At 41.3% G+C, this 20,832-nt stretch overlaps 1 long non-coding RNA gene across 1 annotated transcript in view; it reads left to right on the plus strand.

Annotated features, from left to right (window-relative positions):
* The window catches only part of LOC145506092 (uncharacterized), a 227,312-nt gene that overhangs the window by 94,521 nt on the left and 111,959 nt on the right, over positions 1-20,832 (plus strand). The window contains exon 3 of the long non-coding RNA XR_014053540.1: positions 579-1,453. This is a non-coding gene — a long non-coding RNA (uncharacterized LOC145506092). The remainder of the gene's footprint in view (positions 1-578; positions 1,454-20,832) is intronic.

A 20,832-nucleotide genomic window follows, 5' to 3' on the forward strand; every position in this document is an offset into this window, starting at 1 on the left:
TCCAACAGAGCCCTTGGATATGCCTTCAACCATTACCAGCTTCTCAGAAGCAGGGACCACACCCAGGTTTGCTTCTATATAAGATTCTGGTGTGTGCGGGCCAGAACAGACGGGTTATCGAGTGCAGTGGCACACGGGCCTGAGATCGTGTATTTTTCTTTTTTTTCAGTTGAAAGATTTATGAGTGCCAAGTCATCCTCTTTATATAAACATGTATCATTTATTGAAATTCCATTATAGGACTTATGATGCCTAGTTATTATCCAGCTGAGGGTCTTAGTCAGAAAGCAGTGGGAGGCACTGGTGTAGACGCTATGAAGTAAATGAATGAGTAACATTGTGTTGTCAGACCCAGGGAAAGAAATGCTATATATATTTATATCTTGTTTCTTATGAAATCTGCTCATAAGAGATGTTGTTTCCTTAAGCAGGTAAACACATGATCCTCCCGACAGGCTCTTTTTTTCTTGTTGGGAGTAGGCTGTTCACTTTGGAGAGCTCCTCTTCTTGGAAGAAAGCTCTAAAGGACAGGATCTGAGCTCGTTTCAATATGTTAATTCATTGTTTCCTTTCCTCAGTGCCTCCTGAGAAGACAAACTGAAACTCGTCTCGCCACTTTGTATGCACCAGACCTCCACACCCGAGGCTTATCACAAGCAATTATCTTACCCAAATAAAAAATGAAAATGGAAAAGTTAAATAAATAACAGGGCATCTTGATGGAATCGCAGTAATGCTCATCTTGGTTAACATTAGCCCTGACTTTTGGACAGAGAGATTTGTTAATGCGCTTGTCCTTTGTTTAGGCATCTATCTCTGTAAATCTCCTGACTTTCCAAAATGATGGATGGCAGCCCTCTCCGCTCTCCCCTAAAAATACATTCTCCAGGAAACTGGGAGAGGCGAAACATGGGCACTGTAGCCCCGAGTGATGCTTGCATCACTCAGATCAGGCAAAACTCTGAACACTAAATTCACCTAAAATGGTTGCAGTTGCCTCCACCCAAGTTGTAAGCTTCCCTTGTTCCTAATTTTCCTGCTCTGCGTACCTGCACGAGTCAGCTGTCGCTGAACTTGAACTGGAAACTGTGACTTGGCAGAGCAGCCAGGATAGACCAGTCTGGGCTCTGGCAGCAAAATAAACTCAGGAACTTAACACAGCAGAAGTTTTTCGTCCTTCTTCATGCAAAGTCCCCTGTAGATACTACTGATTTCCCACAACAGCTTCCCTCCAGAGCTCCAGCCTGGCTTTGCAGACGGCTTGGACCTCTCAGCTCCTCCATCCCGCTGTGCCCGTCCACCTTGGCTGCGGCAGAGTAAGGGCAGCCTGGAGAGCCAGACACTGACCGCTCCACGCTTTGGCGAGGAAGTGACGCCGGCCGTTTCCAGTCACATTTCACTGGTCAGAACTGGTCCACCATCAGCCCAACCATGAGGGCAGCAAAGCGCACCCGTAAGTAAAGGAGCCATCCGCTCTGTGGCACGTGAGTGAAAACTTTTGGACCATTGACAGTTGTTTCTATACTTGCCCTAAGTGTTGGTTGCTTAACCCAGATGTCAGCAATCTGGGAGTTCCATCAGACTTTTAAAGTCACCCATTTAAAAAATATATATATGCTATATATGTATATCATATTATATACATATATAATTTTAAATGGACTTTATTTTTTTTAAGGGCACTTTTAGGTTCACAGCAAAATTTAGCAGAAAGCACCGAGATTTCCCATATACATCCTGCCTCCCCACAGCCTCCCCTGCTATAAACATCTCCCACCAGAGTGGTACACGGGTTATAACTGATGAGCCTCTGGTGACTCATCACTGTCACCTGAAGTTTGTAGTTAGGGTTCACTCTTTGTGCTGTACATTCTGTGGGATTTGACAAATGCGTAATGATGTGTATCCATCATTATGGTATCATCCGGAACAGTCTCACTGCCTTGAAAGTCCTCTGTGTTCCACCTATTTGCTCCTTCCCCCTTACCCTTGGCAACTGCTGATACTTTTACTGTCTCCATAGTTTTACCTTTTTCAGAATGTCCTCTAGTTGGAATCATATAGTATGTAGCCTTTTCAGATTGGCTTCATTCATTTAGTACTATTTAAGTTTCCTTCATGTCTTTCAGGGCTTGATTAGCTTATTTCTTTTTAGTGCTGAATAATATTCCATTGTCTAGATGTACCACGGCCAATTTATCCATTCACCTACTGAAGCACATTTTTGTTGCTTCCAAGTTTTGCAATTATGAATAAAGCTGTAATAAACATCTGGGTAGGTTTTTGTGTGGACCTAAACTTTCAGCTACTTTGGGTTAATACCAAGGAGGATGATTTTGGGATCACATGGTAAGAGGTGTTTAATTTTGCAAGAAGCTACCACACTGTCTTCTAAAGTGTCTGTACCATTTGCATTCCCACTAGCAATGACTGAGCATTCCCATTGCATTTGGTGCTCTTGGTGTTTTATGTTGTGGCCGTTCTGATTTCACTGTTGTTTTAATTTGAAATTCCCTAGTGATACATAATGTTGAACATATTGCCTGATGTTTACTTGCCATCTATATATCTTCTTTGGTGAGGTATCTGTTTAGGTCTCTTGCCCATTCATTTTTTAGCCAAGTTGTTTTCTTATTTTTGAATTTGAAAAGTTCTTTGTGCATTCTTTATAGCAGTTCTTTAGCAGAATGTCCTTTGCATATATCTTCTCCTAATCTGTGACTTGTTTTAACATATTTTTTAAACAAAGTCTCAATTGCCATATGAAACCCCAAATTTCCAGCAATACCTTTGAAGATTCTTGACAGTAGAGGGACTTATATTTTTCATAGTCACTTCTAGCTAAGATTCCTGTAGCCAGAGAATTTTTTACCTCTAGTCTTGAGTAGATATGAACATGAGATGTGGCCTCTGTTTTCTTATAATTCCTTTCATCTTCATTGCCCCTCCCTCCATCCTACTTCCCAGCACCATGGAGCTACTGAAGGTTTGGGGCAGAGGAGGGAAGTTACAGCATGGGTCTGGGTAACAGTTTAAAGTGTGATATTGGTTATAGCCATTGTTCAAAGTTTCTCAGCCATACCCAGCACCTGGAATATTTCAGTGGCCACCCTTTCCTTTCCCTGCATGTTGCACTTTTCCCCGCCACTTCCAAGGTCTCTCCCCTTGACTTCCTATTTGTACCCCCTGCATCTTCTCCAGGCTCTGAACCTCTTATCTTCCCGTTTCTGATTGTAGGTACACATTTATTTCCTCTTATTTCCTGACACAGAGATACTTATTCAGTCCTTTTATTGTTTTGGTCTTTCCTTCTAGAACATACTTTAGAGTCTATCTTTTCCTACCCAAATAATCCATTAGGCATTTCATCCAAACATAATGTATTTTTTCTCTTTTAGAATTTCTAGTCCTGACTTTAAAATATCCCCTCACTCACTTTTGTAGGATAATCTTCCCAAGTGGGATATGAGGATAGGGTTTTTAAAAAGTGTAGAAATAACCAGCTGCACCGCACATCCAGCTTCAGAGAGGAGGTGGTATGTTATCTCTGATGGTCACTCAGATGCACATCTGTGCATAGAAGGAATCTCATAGTAAAAGCAGGTCTTCAACTTGTTTTAGGGACAGTCTACCTATAAAGTCCTCTGAAGGGCTGCCATAAAGAAAAAAATTGAAAAGGTTGCAATTTGAAAGTGCCACTGACGAGTCAAAACAAACCAGGGGCACAGTCCACTCACGCCTGTCCTTCTCCCTGGCAGCAAGGTCCTTGCACTGGGCAGTGTTGACAAGAGCACCCAGTGGTCCAGCTCTTAGGAAATGTGACTCGGTATATCCATCTATTGAGAAACGTCACCATCCACCCATTTATACACTTTAGAACTCTGTGAAAATCTGAGATTGCTTGATTATTTCATGATTGCTATTTCTTATTAATGTTTACCAACATTTGGTTGATTGCTAATTGTGAATAGTAATATTTCCCCCTTTTCCCCTTTTAGCAAGTCATGACGCTGCAGGGTAGTGGGGAGTGGGGTCACTCCTAAGTGCATTTAGAAATTCAAGGAGGTGCTATTTTGGATTTGGCATAAACTCATTCCGCTTAACTCTCTCCAGGTGAAATCAACAATTTCCTTCTCCGGTACCAAAACTTGTATCTCTTGAACTGTTTTTCCCCTTCTAATTCCTGTCCCTGGTTCCCTTAACTTCATACCATGATCTAGGAATGCTTGGGAAAGCTGGCGATGGGGTTTTTTCATCACTGTGGCCAAAATAAGATACAAAACTCCATGTCTTCAGTCTTCTCCCAACTTAGTCTCCTTCAGAACTCTGAGACGCCAGCTGGCATTATATGTCCTCATTGTTTGTGACATTATTCAAGACAATTGGGAGAGGACAAGAATAGTTGACACCTTGTAGCTAAAAGATTGAAAATATAGTGCAGAGTTCATTGGATATTTTCACTTTAAGGGTAAATATGTTGTCTTTAGGCAGGTTTGGGTTGGAATTTTAAGAAAGGAGTATTTACGGTTTTCATCTTTGTTTCCCTTGCCCTGCCCTGGACTATATAGGGAAGAGGAGGCAGATTGGGAATGAAAAAAAGATGGAGAAATATCTGTATTTATTTCCTTTTAATTTCTAACCTCTTAATAAGATGTGGAAAGAAATTAACCAATAATAACAGGAATAAACTATTGAGGAGTCTACTATGTAATGATTGTGGTGTTGGGTGCTTGGCACAAACTCTCAAGAGGGCTGTTGGATTTATGTTGAGGGAGCAGGTTTGCTGCTCCAAAGAGCTTGGCCGCTGAAGAGAGCAGGTTAAACTGTGTCAGTGGATGGAACTTACAAAAAGACAGATATTAAGGATATAAAGAAATTGCTAAGGAGTTAGCCCTGTCCGATAACTAATGGACCACCCTTGAGGAAAGTGACTTCTGGACTGAAAATTTAGAGGTTTGTCCTAAGGATTGCTAACAAATCAAGCAAGACATTATTACCACCTGAAAACATCTCTTAATTTTTTTATACTTCTATGATCAGGAAAAATAACCAGTGTAATTTTTAAAGGCATTGATTGTCTCATTGTCCACAGGGAGCCATGCATAAGAATGTGCTGTGGGAACATCCCAAGCACAAAAGCCGTTCCCTCTAGAAAGTGTCAGGTCAGGAGGATAACCCTGAGATAGAGGACGTCCTTCACATTGCCTTCACTACCTCCTTTTCAGATTCAGTGGAAGTCAAGCTTAATCCAAGTGGGATGGGATTTATCTCCTCGAAGAATGGGGACACTCTTCTTAGAGAAGGTAGTGTGTTTGTGATGGGCTGGACATGGAAGAGAGCACCATGCTTGGGTCAATGGGAAGGAAGAGACACTTGGATCCATCCTAAGAGGAGGCCCAGGAGTGGAAGTGAGTGGTTGACGTCAGCACTGCGCTTAGACCCAGCCAGAGGGATGCTCTTTTGGGGTCCTCCTCTGTTTCTCTTCTGCCTGTGCTCTATGGGTGCTGAGAGGTCATGGGACTAGGATGTGTGTCCACTCTGAACTCGTGCCTCTCCACCTCTGCTTTCTACATGGAATTCCTTGGCCTTTCGGGGCTGACATAACCTTTCTCCTGGGTTAGTGCTCCAGAGCACAGAATACAATACTTACATGCACACCCTGGGCTTGCAGGTTTGCCAGGGGACTGTGGCTCATAGAAGGCATATTTGGGACTTGGGGGTGTGGACTGGAGCTGGGCTGGAGCACCTGCATATATGAGAGGCTTATGCTCTGTGGGACAGAATGGCAAGGGAAGAGGCAACAGGTCGAAATCCTGGAATGGGCTTTCTTTGCATCTCCTCATCCCAGGCAGAACCCTAAGGAGTCTGAGAAGTCTCAGTGTGAAACTGGCCTTCCAGCTTGAGGGTGTATGTGTTTAAGGTATGAGTATAGAAAATAATACATTTTTTAAACAATATGCTCACGTGGTACTTATATTAGATACTTCCTCTGTGGCTTCCATTCTTATTCCTGTCTTTTTTTAAAAGTCATTTTATTTATGTGTTTGTTTTTGGCTGTGCTAGGTCTTCATTGCTGCATGCGGGCTTTCTTTCGTTGCAGGGAGCAGGGGCTACTCTCTAGTTGCAGTGCAGAGGCTTCTCATTGTGGTGGCTTCTCCTGTTGCAGGGCACAGGCTCTAGAGTTTGTGGACTCAGTAGCGGCGGCTTGCGGGCTCTAGGATTAGGGCTCAGTAGTGGTGCACAGGCTTAGTTGCTCTGCAGCATGTAGGGTCTTCAGAGACTAGGGATCAAACCCATGCCCCTTGCATTGGCAGGCGGATTCTTAACCACTGGACCACCAGGTAAGTCCCATATACCTGTTTTGGGTGTGCAAATATTCCCTCTCCTCCTTGAGATTGTTGTGAAGGATTTTGCTTCCAAAGTTCCTGGGGCAGAAGACAAAGGCAATGGAGGAGAGAGGCATCTGGTCTCCTCTTCCTAATGACCTATCAGATTCATTCTGGGCAAAATGGAGTCCTCACAAGTAAGGCCTATCTCAGTGAATTCTTCTCTCTGTGTGTTTGGTTATCACAAGGCACCCGTCCTCATTTTGTGGTATGCATAGGAGAGGGGTGCTCCTCGCATTCCCAAATTTCTTTAACCCTCTCTGATGAGAGGGAGAACTTGGAAGAAGAATAAATTGCAAGAGAGATCCATCCTCTGCCTACACACACAGTTTGAGGCTCTTCTTTCCTTGCCTTTGCCTCTCTACACTCGAAAGGCTCCACGGAGGCTTTGCTTCCACCTGTTTGCATCAGCTACAAAAGGGGGCTTGCAGAGAGAGTTGCCATGGCACATCTTTGCAGATAACAGGAGTTGGCAGATGTTTTTTAATTAAAGAAATTCAGGTTATGAAAAAGATGTCATGGGTAGCGAGAATGGGAACTTGCCAGCCACCAACCCCAATGCGCAGCATCTGCTTCTGGATTCTGTGAAATGCCACTGTCAGGAGTGGGAGGGAGAGGGGAGCAGATGTAGGGAGAAGGATGCTGCCAGCGCTTGATTCCCAACCATGTGGGGTCCAGGGCCAAAGCTCAAAGGATCTACATCCGTGGTGAACATAGAACAATGGTGCAGCAGAGGGTTTTGACTTCCTTCTTGGACAGATCATGCACTGGGGCTTTGTAGGACTTTGAGTCTTCTTGACCCTCCCTTCTTTGGGGGCCAATGACAGCAAGGAAATGATGTGGAAAGGACAGAGAAGCAAGTATTTTCAAGCCTTTCCCTTCCACATAGCTCTCTCTGATTGCTTTTGCCAGCAAGCCATCTTGTAGGCCTTCAGAAAGGAATTTTGAAGTCTTCTAGTTTCATCCTTCATTGCCATTAAGGGAATGGAAGCCCACGAGGGGAACTGACTTGTTCAAGGGGTTCTAGTGAAATCAGTCACATAGCTGGGTCTAGAACCAGGTCTCCTGATGCACGGCCACCACCGTCCCCACAAGAACTGCTTCCTTTCGAAGCTCTTACAGCCCATGTGGGTCATGCAGGCTAACCTTTGGTTGAATGCTATTCTTTGGCAGCCATCCTGTGTCAATATCTTTGAATAAATCCTACAAAAGTGTGAGTGTGACTACAAGAGTCACACAACTGAGATACTTACAGAAGCCTGTGGATAAAGTAAATGTGTAACAGACGAGGTGAAAAACAATGGGGGTGATAGAGCCTGAGGCATAGTAGAAGATGCATACCCCTCGTAAAGGCATCTAAATAATAAAGATTTTGAACCTTGTCCTGGCCAAACAGAATATTTTCAGGACACAGTTGTGTTGCTAGACTGTAGCTCCTGCCATAGAGCCTTAGATTTCAATAGTAGCCGGGCATATGGACCAGCATTGCCTTATAGGGATATAATGCAAGCCTCCTCCAGATAAAATTTTAATTTTTCTAGTAGCCACATTAAAAGTAAAAAGTAGGTAAAATTAATTGTCCTAATATGTCTTACGTAACTACATATATCCAAAATATTATCATTTCAGCATGTAATCAATTTAAACATTATTAATGAGATGTTTTGCGTAACAAGTGTTTGAAATCCAGGGTATATTTTGTGGCAGGCCTGGAATTTGAGTTTACCCTTCTGATAAACTACTTACGCTGTCTCATGGATGCTGGTAGAGGAGATGAGATTCTTGGGTCAGAGATAGAGGACTTTTTTACTCATGGCACAGCAAGCAGTGTATCAGCATGTTTGCTTCAGTCGCCCTGGTCCCGTGTCATCAGCAGAATTCCAAGATGGCCTCAGAGATTCCCATCTCCTTACATACACACACCTTCTAGTTATTCAACCAAACCCTGCTATGCAGGGATTTTGCAGATGTGCTTAAGACCTTAAATCAGTTGATAAATACTTTTTAAGAATGAAGATTAATCAGGTGGGTGTGACCTCTTTAAACATGGGGCTGGTGGTCAGAGACAGAGAGAGAGAGATTAATAACACTGATGGATTTTCAGTAAGAAATTGTTGACTTTGACATGGAGGGGGCCACATGACAGGAAATGTAGGTGGCCTCTATGAACTTAGAGTGGCCCCTCCTGATAGCAAGGAAAACGGGGACCTTGGTTATACAATCACAAAGAATTAAATTCTGCCAGCAGCCTGAATAAGCTTGGAGGCAGATTTTTCCTGAGTCTCCAGATGAGAACTCAGCTTTCAAGCCCCTGAGCAGAGAACATTGTATGGCCTCATGACCTACAGAACTGTAAGTAAATAAGTGAGTTTTATTTTAATCTGCCAAGTTTGTGATAATTTATTACTCTGAAAGAGAAAACTAGTAAGCTCCATAAAGTTGGCATGGAGAGTCCAGATAGATGCTGCACGTGGGTTTATATCACACTTGAGGAACTTAGAGCTTGGAAAACTCACCTTTTAATAGAGAGCAGCAGGCAAGTCTGCTCTGTGTCCCAGAGAAACATATTGTCTCATCCTCCAAGGTTGCTTACTGCGAACATGACTGATAAATGCCCCCATGTGAAAAGTAGGGGGCCTCACATTCTTGGCATACTGCTATAGACAGAATGATTATGTTCTCCCCAAATTCATATGTTGAAATTGAGTCCACGTGATACTATTTGGATGTGAGGCTTCTGGGGGGTGATTAGGTCATAAGGGGGTGCCCTCATGAATGGGGTTGGTGTCCTTATAGAAGTTTTCTCCAGAGAGTCCCTCATCCTTTGAGCCATGTGAGGACCCAGCAGGAAGATGTCAGTCTATGAACCAGGAAGTGGGCCCTTGCCACACACCAAATCTACTGCCATCTTGATCATGGACTTCCAGATGCCAGAACTGTGAGAAATACATTTCTGTTGTTCAAGCCACAGTCTATGGTATTTTTGTTATAAAAGCCCCAAAGGAATAAGACTCATACCAAGCAAAACACTCAGCAGCAAGAGAGATTTTGAAGGAATGTCTCCCAACTTTTCACACTGACAGCACATCTCCATTTCAATCACCCACATTTCAAGAGTTCATTGCCACAGGTGGCTAGTGACAGATGTATTTATTACACAGATATAGAAACTACTAAATAAATATTTTTTGAGAGGCTGATTGGAAAATTGAGAGTTGAGTTCTGTGGTCCTTTATCAGTGTGATTGACGCCTTTTCCTGAAGTTTAAAAGCTGTTAATGATGGAGAGGTTGATTAATTAGCCTAGCCAGTGCCTATGTATAGAATTACTTTAGGGCAGAATTTGGTTGTCAGACTCATGTATCTACCTAGTCACAGGTTTTATCCTCTAGAGAGATATTTCCAAATTTTTTAAAGTTGTTGCCCTGTTAATGGAGCCTCTTTAGGCTCAAAATTTTCTCCTAATTGAAATTTTATATACTGTATGTCTATTTGTGTGCTGTGGCCCTTTGGAAGATTGTTAATCATTATAATATTTAAGTAATTTTACTCTCCCAATCAAGTTCTGCCCGCTTGGGAGTGATACTTCCTCTGCTAAGAATGTACACTCCAGAGAACTGAGTTACATTTACCAAACTCACCAGAGGAAGACTGACATTTGATTGCCCGTGTACTGCATTTAAGGTGAGGTGATTTACTCTGCCATTTGTACAGGGATGCTCTTGTGGTGTGTCAAGTGCTCAGAGCAATGGGATGCTCGAGCATTCAGATTAGGATCCAGAGAGCTGGACAACATGCATCGTTGTCCTGAGTCCATGTTGCTGTTTGAAGTGACCATTTACTTCTCTTTTCTAGACTCTTGTCCTGCTAGACTGCAACTCCTACCCTAGGGCCTAAGACTTCAGTAGTAGCCAGGCTTATAGACCAGCACTGTCTCTTCTTGGGGTCAGCTCTGGATAAACACCAAAGCATGTTTACATTCTTAGGGTCCCACTCACCCATCAGTTACACACTCCAATCCCAGTGAACATCACCTTTATTTTTTTTTTTTTAAGAAAATATTAAATACTTTTTAAAGTAAGGGAATGTTTAAGTTTGTGTTTTCTTTTATTTTATTTTGGGGGGCCGTTCCATGTGGCATGTGGGATCTTAGTTCCCCAATCAGGGATCGAACCCACGTCTGCTGAAGTGGAAGTGCAAAGTCTTAACCACTGGACTGCCAGTATCACATTTTAACTCAAGCATTTTGCAGGAGTGACAGCCCAATTCATCTTTTAAGAAAACCAGTTTGTCCTTTGGAAGAGTGAAAGGGAAAGCTTTCCACCTGGATATATCTGCTTCAGAAAGACTGTGCTAAATCAGACTTTTCAGGTGAAAGTACTTTTAAGTTCCCAAGCCTAGGGGAGTCAAGATCACGCTTTCAATATCCTTAGAGGCTAGGTTCTTTTCCTCTATTTTGGAGCCACTAATTTCAATTCTGAAAAAGAATATATTACCCACTTTACTTAGAAGTATGCTTTTAACATCTTTAGATTTTTTTGTAATTAACTTCTAATTTAATTGTATAATGATCAAGGCATTTGATTTGTATAATACCAGTAGTAAACTCTGGGAGTTGGTGATAGACAGGGAGGCCTGGCGTGCTGCAATTCATGGGGTCGCAAAGAGTTGGACACGACTCAGCGACTGAACTGAACTGAAGTGAGTAGTTTGGTATTTATTGAAACTTGCTTTGCAGCCTAGCATATGGCCAAATTTTGCTAGTATTTTATGTGTGTTTGAGAAAATGTATTCTATAAAGTTGCCTGAAAAGTTCTTTGTATAACTCTAGGTGAAGTTTGTTAATTGTGTTGTTGAATCATCTATGTCATTATTGATTTTCTATCTGCTTGATTATCAATTTGGAAGAAGTATATTGTTATCTCTTACTGTGATTTCTTCTTGAAAGTTTAATTTTCATTTTAGATATTTCAAAGTTTATATCAATAGAAGTTTGTAAATTTTCTTAGTTCATGATGAGTTGTTCTCTTTATAAAGTGCCTCTCTTTATCTCTAATAATTTTTGAAATTTATTTCACCTGATGTTAATATGGTGACACCAGCATTCTATTGGATAATGTTCACATAATATCTTTTTTCCATCTTTTCACCTATAATATTTCTTTGCTGTTACATGTCTTTTGTATACTATATATAAAACTGATTAAAAATATGACAAAAACCTCTACCTTTTACTTGGGAAATTTATTTCATTTATATTTGTTGGAATTACTGAAACATTTTAGGTTTACTTCTCCCAAAGTTTTTGTGTTTTCCATTTTTTGTGTGTGATTTAATTTTTTCTTTTTTCTTTCCATTCCTGCTTTGCATTGATCAAGCTTTCTTTATTCTCATCTCTATTCTACTGATTTTAAGATTGTTCATTTTATTTTTGTTCTTTAGAGACAACATTAACATTTCAGCACAAATGTTTAGAAACTGTCATCCAGTGTTGTGTTGTACACTTCCAGGGTGTACCAGTTACATTGTTTTCTGGACTGTAACATGCTAAGGCCTTGATCTCTACCATTCCTTCCAAAAATGCAAGGAGTTTAAAACATTTTAACTGATCATTTCCTTCCATCTCCTGTGTTATTGTGCAACATTTTAATTGCCCTTTGCTTTTCTACCACAAATTAGTGTTTTTAAAATTGTTATTGATTAATACTATCCTTTCTTATTTATATTTACTCACAAGTTTGACATTTTTTCTTGTATTTTATTTTTTCTCTGGATTCAACATTTTTTCTTGAAGGAAGAATGTTAGTGGTTCTTGCATTGAGAGTATTGTTAATAATATTTTCTCAGTTTTTGATTGCCTATAAAGTCTTAATTTACTTATATGTTACATATTTTCTCTTGTATGTATTATATGAAGTATAAGAAAGAAAAATGATTTTTAGTTATTGTCTTTACTTTTGAATGATAGGTTAACTGGGTATAGAATTCTAAGTTCACACATATTTCTTTTTCTTAGCACATGGACAATATTTGTGCTGGTTATTATCTTACTGCCTCTCAGCTCCAAATCCACCTTTCTTTTTCATACTTCCTGATATCAGATCTGAACTCTGTAGATTATGTTTCTCCATTGCCAGAGGGTCCCATGTTAGGTTCTGCCAAGAGAGGGCACCAGAGGGACATTACAGTGCTGAAAGAGGAAAAAGAAATTTTTTCCTCCTGGTGTTCTGGTTTTTTTTTGTCTCAGTAGAATGAATGATCAGGGTGTAGAGATCCTTATTTAACTGTGGCGCCCTCCCACCAGTTTCTCTGTTACTGCATTGGAGGGTGGCCCTTAGGGCTCATGGCTCTTCAGTGGCCAGTTTCTCCATTACCACCTCAGTGGGCATCATGTTCCTGTGGCATCCATGCCCTCTCCTCAGAGGTCTAAATTGCAGCTTTGCAGGGTCTTGTCTTCTGAGATTTTATTGTTATTTTTTTATTGACTGTCCTCTGAGATTTTAAATTACATTTTTGTTCACTCTTCTCTGATCCCCAAGGGTAACAGTATTTTTTTCCCCTATAGTTTCTGTCTAGATCTTAGGGTTTGTTTTGCCTGTTTTAGTTGGTAACCACATTTTACTGGTTAATAATTCATTATATTAAACTTTTCCTGTTTAAATTGCTGGTTTGGTTTCTGACCAGACCCTCGCTGATGAAATATTATTCTACTGTTTTCTGTTTCAATTTGTTGCCATGAAAAAGACTATTGTCAGCAAAAGATTTGAATAGATATTTAATATAAAAGATTTACAACCAGCCAATAAACCCATAGGAAAATGTTCTACATTATTAGCCATCAGAGAAACGTAAATTAAAACCACAATGAGCTACCACTATACAGCCACTAGAATGGCTAAAATTAAAACGTTTGACAACAGTAAATGTTGGTGAAGATGTATAACAACTGGAACTCTCATATATCATTGAGAATGTAAAACTGTACAACCAATTTGGAGAGAAGTCTGGTAGTATAATATAAATGTATACATACTCTATGATCCCAGCAATTCCATTCTTAGGTATTTACCCAAGAAAAACAAACAAAAAATATATTCACAAAAAGGCTTGTTCATAGCATCTTTTTTCATAATCTCTAAAATGGAAATAGGAGAGGTGGCCATTGATAGGGGAAAGATGAACAAGCAGATGGATTCATATAATAGGAAACTACTTAGCAATAAAAAGAAATGAACTGCTGATGCATGCAACATCATGGATGACAATGTAAATCAGCATGTTAAATGAAGGAAGCTTTATACAAAAACGTAGAATTTTCCTTATATGCAATTCCAGAATAGGTAAAACTAATCCATGGCAGGAAAAAAAAAATCAGTATAATGGTTGACTTTGAGGGGATGGAGATGGGATTGACCAGAAGGGTACATGAGGGAATTTTCTGAAAGTGATGGCACTGTTTTATATTTGATAGAAGCTCAGATGTTCAAGCTGGTTTTAGAAAAGGCAGAGGAACCAGAGATCAAATTGCCAACATCTGCTGGATCATCGAAAAAGCAAGAGAGTTCCAGAAAAACATCTATTTCTGCTTTATTGATTATGCCAAAGCCTTTGACTGTGTGGATCACAGTAAACTGTGGAAAATTCTGAAAGAGATGGGAATACCAGACCATCTGACCTGTCTCTTGAGAAACCTGTATGCAGGTCAGGAAGCAACAGTTAGAACTGGACATGGAACAACAGACTGGTTCCAAATAGGAAAAGGAGTATGTCAAGGCTGTATATTGTCACCCTGCTTATTTAACTTATATGCAGAGTACATCATGAGAAACGCTGGGCTGGAAGAAGCACAAGCTGGAATCAAGATTGCCAGGAGAAATATCAATAACCTCAGATATGCAGATGACACCACCCTTATGGCGGAAAGCGAAGAAGAACTAAAGAGCCTCTTGATGAAAGTGAAAGAGGAGAGTGAAAAAGTTGGCTTAAAGCTCAACATTCAGAAAACTAAGATCATGGCATCTGGTCCCATTACTTCACGGGAAATAGATGGGGAAACAGTGCAAACAGTGTCAGATTTTATTTTTTTGGGCTCCAAAATCACTGCTGATGGTGATTGCAGCCATGAAATTAAAAGATGCTTGCTCCTTGGAAGGAAGGTTATGACCAACCTAGATAGCATATTTAAAAACAGAGACATTACTTTGCCAACAAAGGTCCGTCTAGTCAAGGCTATGGTTTTTCCAGTGGTCATGTATGGATGTGAGAGTTGGACGGGGAAGAAAGCTGAGCGCCGAAGAATTGATGCTTTTGAACTGTGATGTTGGAGAAGACTCTTGAGAGTTCCTTGGACTACAAGGAGATCCAACCAGTCCATCCTAAAGGAGATGAGTCCTGGGTGTTCATTGGAAGGACTGATGTTGAAGCTGAAACTCCAATACTTTGGCCACCTCATGAGAAGAGTTGACTCATTGGAAAAGACTCTAATGCTGGGAAGGATTAGGGCCAGGAGGAGAAGGGGACGATAGAGGATGAGATGGTTGGATGGCATTACTGACTCGATGGACATGGGTTTGGGTAAACTCCAAGAGTTGTTGATGGACAGGGAGGCCTGGCGTGCTGCGATTCATGGGGTCGCAAAGAGTCGGACACAACTGAGTGACTGAACTGAACTGGGTCATAGAAAAGTTTACGTTTATGATTTGTGCATTTCATTGTATGCAAACTTGACATCAAAATAAAGCGCCTGTAGACAAATTTTGAACTCTTATTTAATGATAAACTTTCTGAAGCATTTAAGAGGAAGTGTAGTCATACCTTAATTTACTTTGAAAGGCACACGTACCAAAAAATCCCCAAATAAAACAAAATAACAACAACAAAAAACTATTAAGGGACTGGCGGATAAATACAGAGGTAGATAAAAGATATGTGATAAAGCAAATATGGTAAAATTGAATAAAGTATTAATGGTAGAATCTAAGTAGTGGGAATACAGGTATTCACTGCAAAGTTTTATCAACTTTGTTCTATGTTTGAAAATTTTACAATAAAATGTTGGAAAAGCTGCTGTCCATCTAATAATAATTATTTTTAAAGTAGTCTGTACCTTCTCTATAGTTTTATTTAAAATCATTGTTTTTCATGTTCTGCCTTTCACTCTAATGTGTTTGCATGTGTGTGTGCTCAGTCGTGTCTGACTCTTTGCGACCCCATGGACTGTAGCCCACCAGGCTCCTCCGTCCATGGGATTCTCCAGGCAAGAATACCGAAGTGGGTCGCTGTTTCCTTCTCTAGGGGATCTTGCTGACCCAGGAATTGAACCCAGATCTCCTGCACTTCAGGAAGATTCTTTACTGCTGAGCCACCAGGGAAGTTTAGGTATAGATTAATTTTTATTGTACTCAAGACTCATGAGCTTACTTTTTTTTTTTTTTTTCAATTCTTAAAACTTCTCAACCCTTATTTATTTGAGTATTGTCTCTCTTGTTATGGAATTCCCATTATATCTATGCTGAAATTTCTCATCCTATCAACCTCAAATATTAGCCTTTGCTTTGTATATCTTTATCTCTCTTTGCTGCAGTTTGGGTGCCCTCACTTTGCACCTTTAGACATTTCATTTTCGTATTCATTGTTCAGTTTACTGATTCTGTCTTTGACTATATCTAATCTTCTGGTTCAACTGTGACTGTTTTTCATTTCTACAAATTCCATTTAATTATTTCCCTGACACAATCATCATTTTATTGTGTCCTTTTATTGTGTGCTTTATCATAAAAATTCTTTTATGATAGTGCAGATGGACTTACTTGCAAAGTAGAAATAGAGACACAGATGTAGAGAACAAACTTATGGATACCAAGGCGAGAAGGGGGATGGGATGAACTGGGAGATTGGGATTGACATATATACTGTCTGCATCTGCATGTGGACTCAGTTGTGTCTGACTCTTTGCGACTCTGGGGACAGACTGTAGCCCACCAGGCTCCGCTGTCCATGGGATTTTCCCAGCAAGAATACCAGAGTGGGTTGCCATTTCCTCTTCCAGGAGATCTTCTTGACCCAAAGATTGAAACTGCATCTCCTGCGTTTCCTGCATTGCAGGTAAATTTCTTTACTGCTGAGCCAGCAGGGACGCCCCATATATACTCTGCTGCTGCTGCTAAGTCGCTTCAGTCGTGTCCGACTCTGTGCGACCCCATAGATGGCAGCCCACCAGGCTCCGCCGTCCCTGGGGTTCTCCAGGCAAGAATACTGGAGTGGGTTGCCATTTCCTGTGCTATACAGTAGGTTTTCATTAGTTATCTATTTTATATATACTCTACTATGTATAAAATAGATAACTAATGAAAACATACTGTATAGCACAGGGAACCCTACTCAGTGCTCTGTGGTGACCTAAGTGGGAAGGAAAACTGAAAAAAGAGGGGAAATTGGTATTGTTATTATGTGTGTGCTCAGTCGTGTCCGACTCTTTACGACCCCATAGACTATTCCCGCTTGAGATTTTGTCCTTCTGGAGAAATTTTTTCATTTATTTCTGCCGGATACACCAGAGTCATAGGCCCTAGTCACTTTCTATGTTATGCATCTAGTGCAAAGTTGAACCCTAAACCCCCATGAAGGCAGTCCTGTGCTCATGAATTATCAGAGGAGCTGTTTCTTTTCTTTATCCAGGCCCAGTTTGAGATAGCTAAGCTACTTGATCATCTTACTGAGTCTGAATTTAGATTTTGTTTACTCCTTCCTATAATTCATTTCAGTCGCTCAGTTGTGTCCGACTCTTTGGGACCCCATGGACTGCAGCACACCAGGCCTCCCTGTCCATCACCAACTCCCAGAGTTTACTCAAACTCATGTCCATTGAGTCTGTGATGCCATCCAACCATCTCATCCTCTGTTGTCCACATCTCCTCTCGCCTTCAGTCTTTCCCAGCATCAGGGTCTTTTCAAATGAGTCAGCTCTTTGCATCAGGTGGCCAAAGGATTGGAGTTTCAGCTTCAGCGTCAGTCCTTCCAATGAGTATTCAGGACTGATCTCCTTTAGGATGGATTGGTTGAATCTCCTTGCAGTCCAAGGGACTCAAGAGTCTTCTCCAATACCACAGTTCAAAAGCAACAGTTCTTCGGCGCTCAACTTTCTTTATAGTCCAAGTCTTACATCCATACATGACCACTGGAAAAACCATAGCTTTGACTAGATGGACCTTTGTTGACAAAGTAATGTCTCTTCTTTTTAATATGCTGTCTAGGTTGGTCATAATTTTTCTTCCAAGGAGCAAGCGTCTTTTAATTTCATGGCTGCAATCACCATCTGCAGTGATTTTGGAGCCCCCCAAAATAAAGTCTGTCACTGTTTCCACTGTTTCCCCCATTTATTTGCCATGAAGTGATATTTGCATTTTACTTCCTTGCATCATGTGGACTCAAGGTCTTATGTGCTGACTCCATGTGGGCATTCACATCCAAGCTCTTACATTACCAAGTCTGGACGCCTTCGCATAGGCAGCTATAGCATCAGCTCAGGGTTTCTACACTGGTTTTCACTTCTCTTTATTTTGTGTCTCTGGAAGATTTCCTCACTCTCTTATAAATCCAGATATTGCTTTTAAAAAGATATTTATTATAATCCATTCAGTATATTCTAGGTGTTTCATATTGGGAGGGTCTTCAAGTAACTTGATCTTCCAGAATACCGGAAATGAAAGCTGTGTTAGGCATTTCACATGGATTATTTTATTAATTTTTTACAGCAACCCTATAATATATGTATTATTAGTCTAGGAAATCTAGGCATAGAGGGATTTAGCAGTGTTTCCAGGTCTCACAAGCTGGTAAGTGTGAAAGAGCTGGGATTCCTCCAATGTCTAAATGATTCTGGTATGTAGACTTCTGTTGTTTTATGTTGCAAGGATACAGAAACCCATTTGCTGGCCTGGGAACATTGTTTTGCCTGGGTCAGCAGTGTTAATAGAGTAGTACGTTAACAGCCTCTCTTCTGGATGTGCATTTGCTATTGTCTTATTACAATAGCAAGGCCTGAAGAACATTCTTTGTACCATAAGAGACAGGTGTCTTGAATTTCTCCCATTACCTGTCATGTCCAGCCTGTGGGCCATCTGAAGAAACCATGTTTGAGGTCTTTTATGAGGCCACTGTCAATTGACCCTCTGCTGCCTGACCAGAACACTCAGCCACGGGAGCATGGGACTTCTGTGTTTCAGGTAGATTTTGAATGAGTTTTATTTAAGTCATGTGCTCCTCTCTGCAAATCTGAGAAGTAATGAGCTTTCTGTTTGTCTCTGAAACTGCCCTGCAGACAGCAAGGGTGACCAATGGCTCTGGTTTACTTGGGATGAGGTGTTTTTAGGGATGTGGGACTTGGAGTGCTAGCACTGGGTGACTTCAGGGGAAACCCAGGATGTTAGTCACTGCAGACCACTCTGGGATATTGTTAACCAGATCAGTCCCAGTCCTTTGCCATGGGAGGCTAGAGCATCTTCTGGTTTCCAGATTTCCCTAGAGATGAAAGAAAGGGGATTTAATGGTGAGAAGACAGAGGACAGAAGATTCATTTCAAGGACATGTGGAATGAAGCAAAACCTCACCAGGTATTTCCCAGCTGTTCCTACTTACACCCCAGCAGAAGATGGAGCAGCTTCTGAGGGACAGAAAGTAAAAGCAACAAGGAAGGGGACTAAGATTTATAGAGCCTGGGTTCCTGTGCCAGGTGTTTGGTTAGATTCTTACTCTCTATATATTTTAGCACTTAGTCCTGCCTGGAACACTGTGAAACAGACAATATGATGCTTATTTTGAAGAGAAGGAAATGGAAGCTCGGCAAGATGAAGTTACTTGCCCAGTATCACATGTTTGCAAAAAGCGATGCCTGGATTCAAACCCAGGTGGACCGACCTCAAAGCCAGGGCTTCTTCTAACTGGAACACAGCGAGGGGTTGAGGAGGAGGGCTCTTTATGCCAGCACTGATTTAGGGAGTTATGAGGTGAAGAAGAAGAGTGAAAGTGAGGCGGGCACTGCATAGTGTCACAAACCTTGCAAACACATGCTACGACCAGGAAGTAACAGACAGTGGCTGCTGCTCCAGCGGCATCATCAGGCTTGAGGGATTCAGGGAAGTGGGCAGCAGAGCCTGGGGTGCTCTCTGCCTGTACCCAGCTCCTTTTCCCTCCACAATATACTTCTGCCCACTGTTGGCTTTGATGGCGTGCGTGGTCCGAAGGCTGGGTGTGGAGATAAAAATTCTCCCCTTCAGCTCTGCTGTTTGTAGACCATCGTGCAGGCAGTCCCGGTCCTCTGATGTTTGTGTCTTTGCTCCGTGTTGTTCGGTGCCTTAGTGCCTAATCTGAAGTTGCAAGCTTGGTCTCTCATGTCCCCACTTGCTCATCTTTAGAACAGCCTTTCCACTGCCTGTCTGTTGCATTGTCAAACGCTGTATCAATATTAAACATTAGTAGGGCATCCTTGCCTATTAAACACATCCTAAGGACCCAATGATCGGGGCTGCTTTTAAAAGGCCTCTCGTAATATTTACCTACCTGGCTTCCTTCTATACCCTTGGCTGTGTTTTTCTGAAACAGCTGTGTCCAGAACAGAAGGCTCTTTTGTGCAAACTCATAAGTCACCTGTACTTATTTTATGTATCCAGGGCTGTTATGCTCTGCAGCAAGCTATTTTTATTTAAATAAGAGTGGGTATTTGATATAATAGATTATTACATGTTCTGCATATAAATTACTAGGTCTTAGAAGTAAGAAATGAGTAATTTTGCCCTGAGGTAATGTAACAGCTACTGCGGAGTCACTGAAATCAATTAAATAGATCATTTGTGGTCAGGGCAGAAGCGTGGAATTACTCCTGAATTGCATTCAGCAGTCCTTCCCTTGTTTAATCATTCAACAACGAGTATGAAGAACCCAAGGTGAGTTTGAGACATTAGCTAAGTGGTGGGCAGGGCTACAAAGAAATATAAAACATATAAACTCAAGGAGACCAAAGACTTTACCAAATCCTTTCCATAGGAAGTGAACTGAAGTCATTGCCCTCTTTGATGGATAAAACTAAGCACCAGGGAATTGGGCTGGCTTACAGAGAAACTGGACATGGAACCAGAAGTGGGAGGGGTAACCTGCACAGTTTTGTTCAGGAGAACATAGAGTGAGGAAGAGGAGGCAGCATGGATCAGCCCCCGAGACTCTGCCTCGAGAAGACCAGTTATGATGCAGGATGTATTCAGAGCCAGGGGCCTTGGTACTCGGCTCAGCTCTGTTGCTTATTAACTGAATGATTTGGGACAAGTTACATAACCTCAGATATGCAGGTGATACCACCTTAATGGCAGAAAGCAAAGAGAAACTAAAGAGCCCCTTGATGAAGGTGAAAGAGGAGAGTGAAAAACCTGGCTTAAAACTCAACATTCAGATAACTA

The sequence above is a fragment of the Giraffa tippelskirchi genome, chromosome 5 (genome assembly GCF_054371585.1).
Source record: "Giraffa tippelskirchi isolate mGirTip1 chromosome 5, T2T-mGirTip1v1.2.pri, whole genome shotgun sequence".
Classification (NCBI taxonomy): Eukaryota; Metazoa; Chordata; class Mammalia; order Artiodactyla; family Giraffidae; genus Giraffa; species Giraffa tippelskirchi.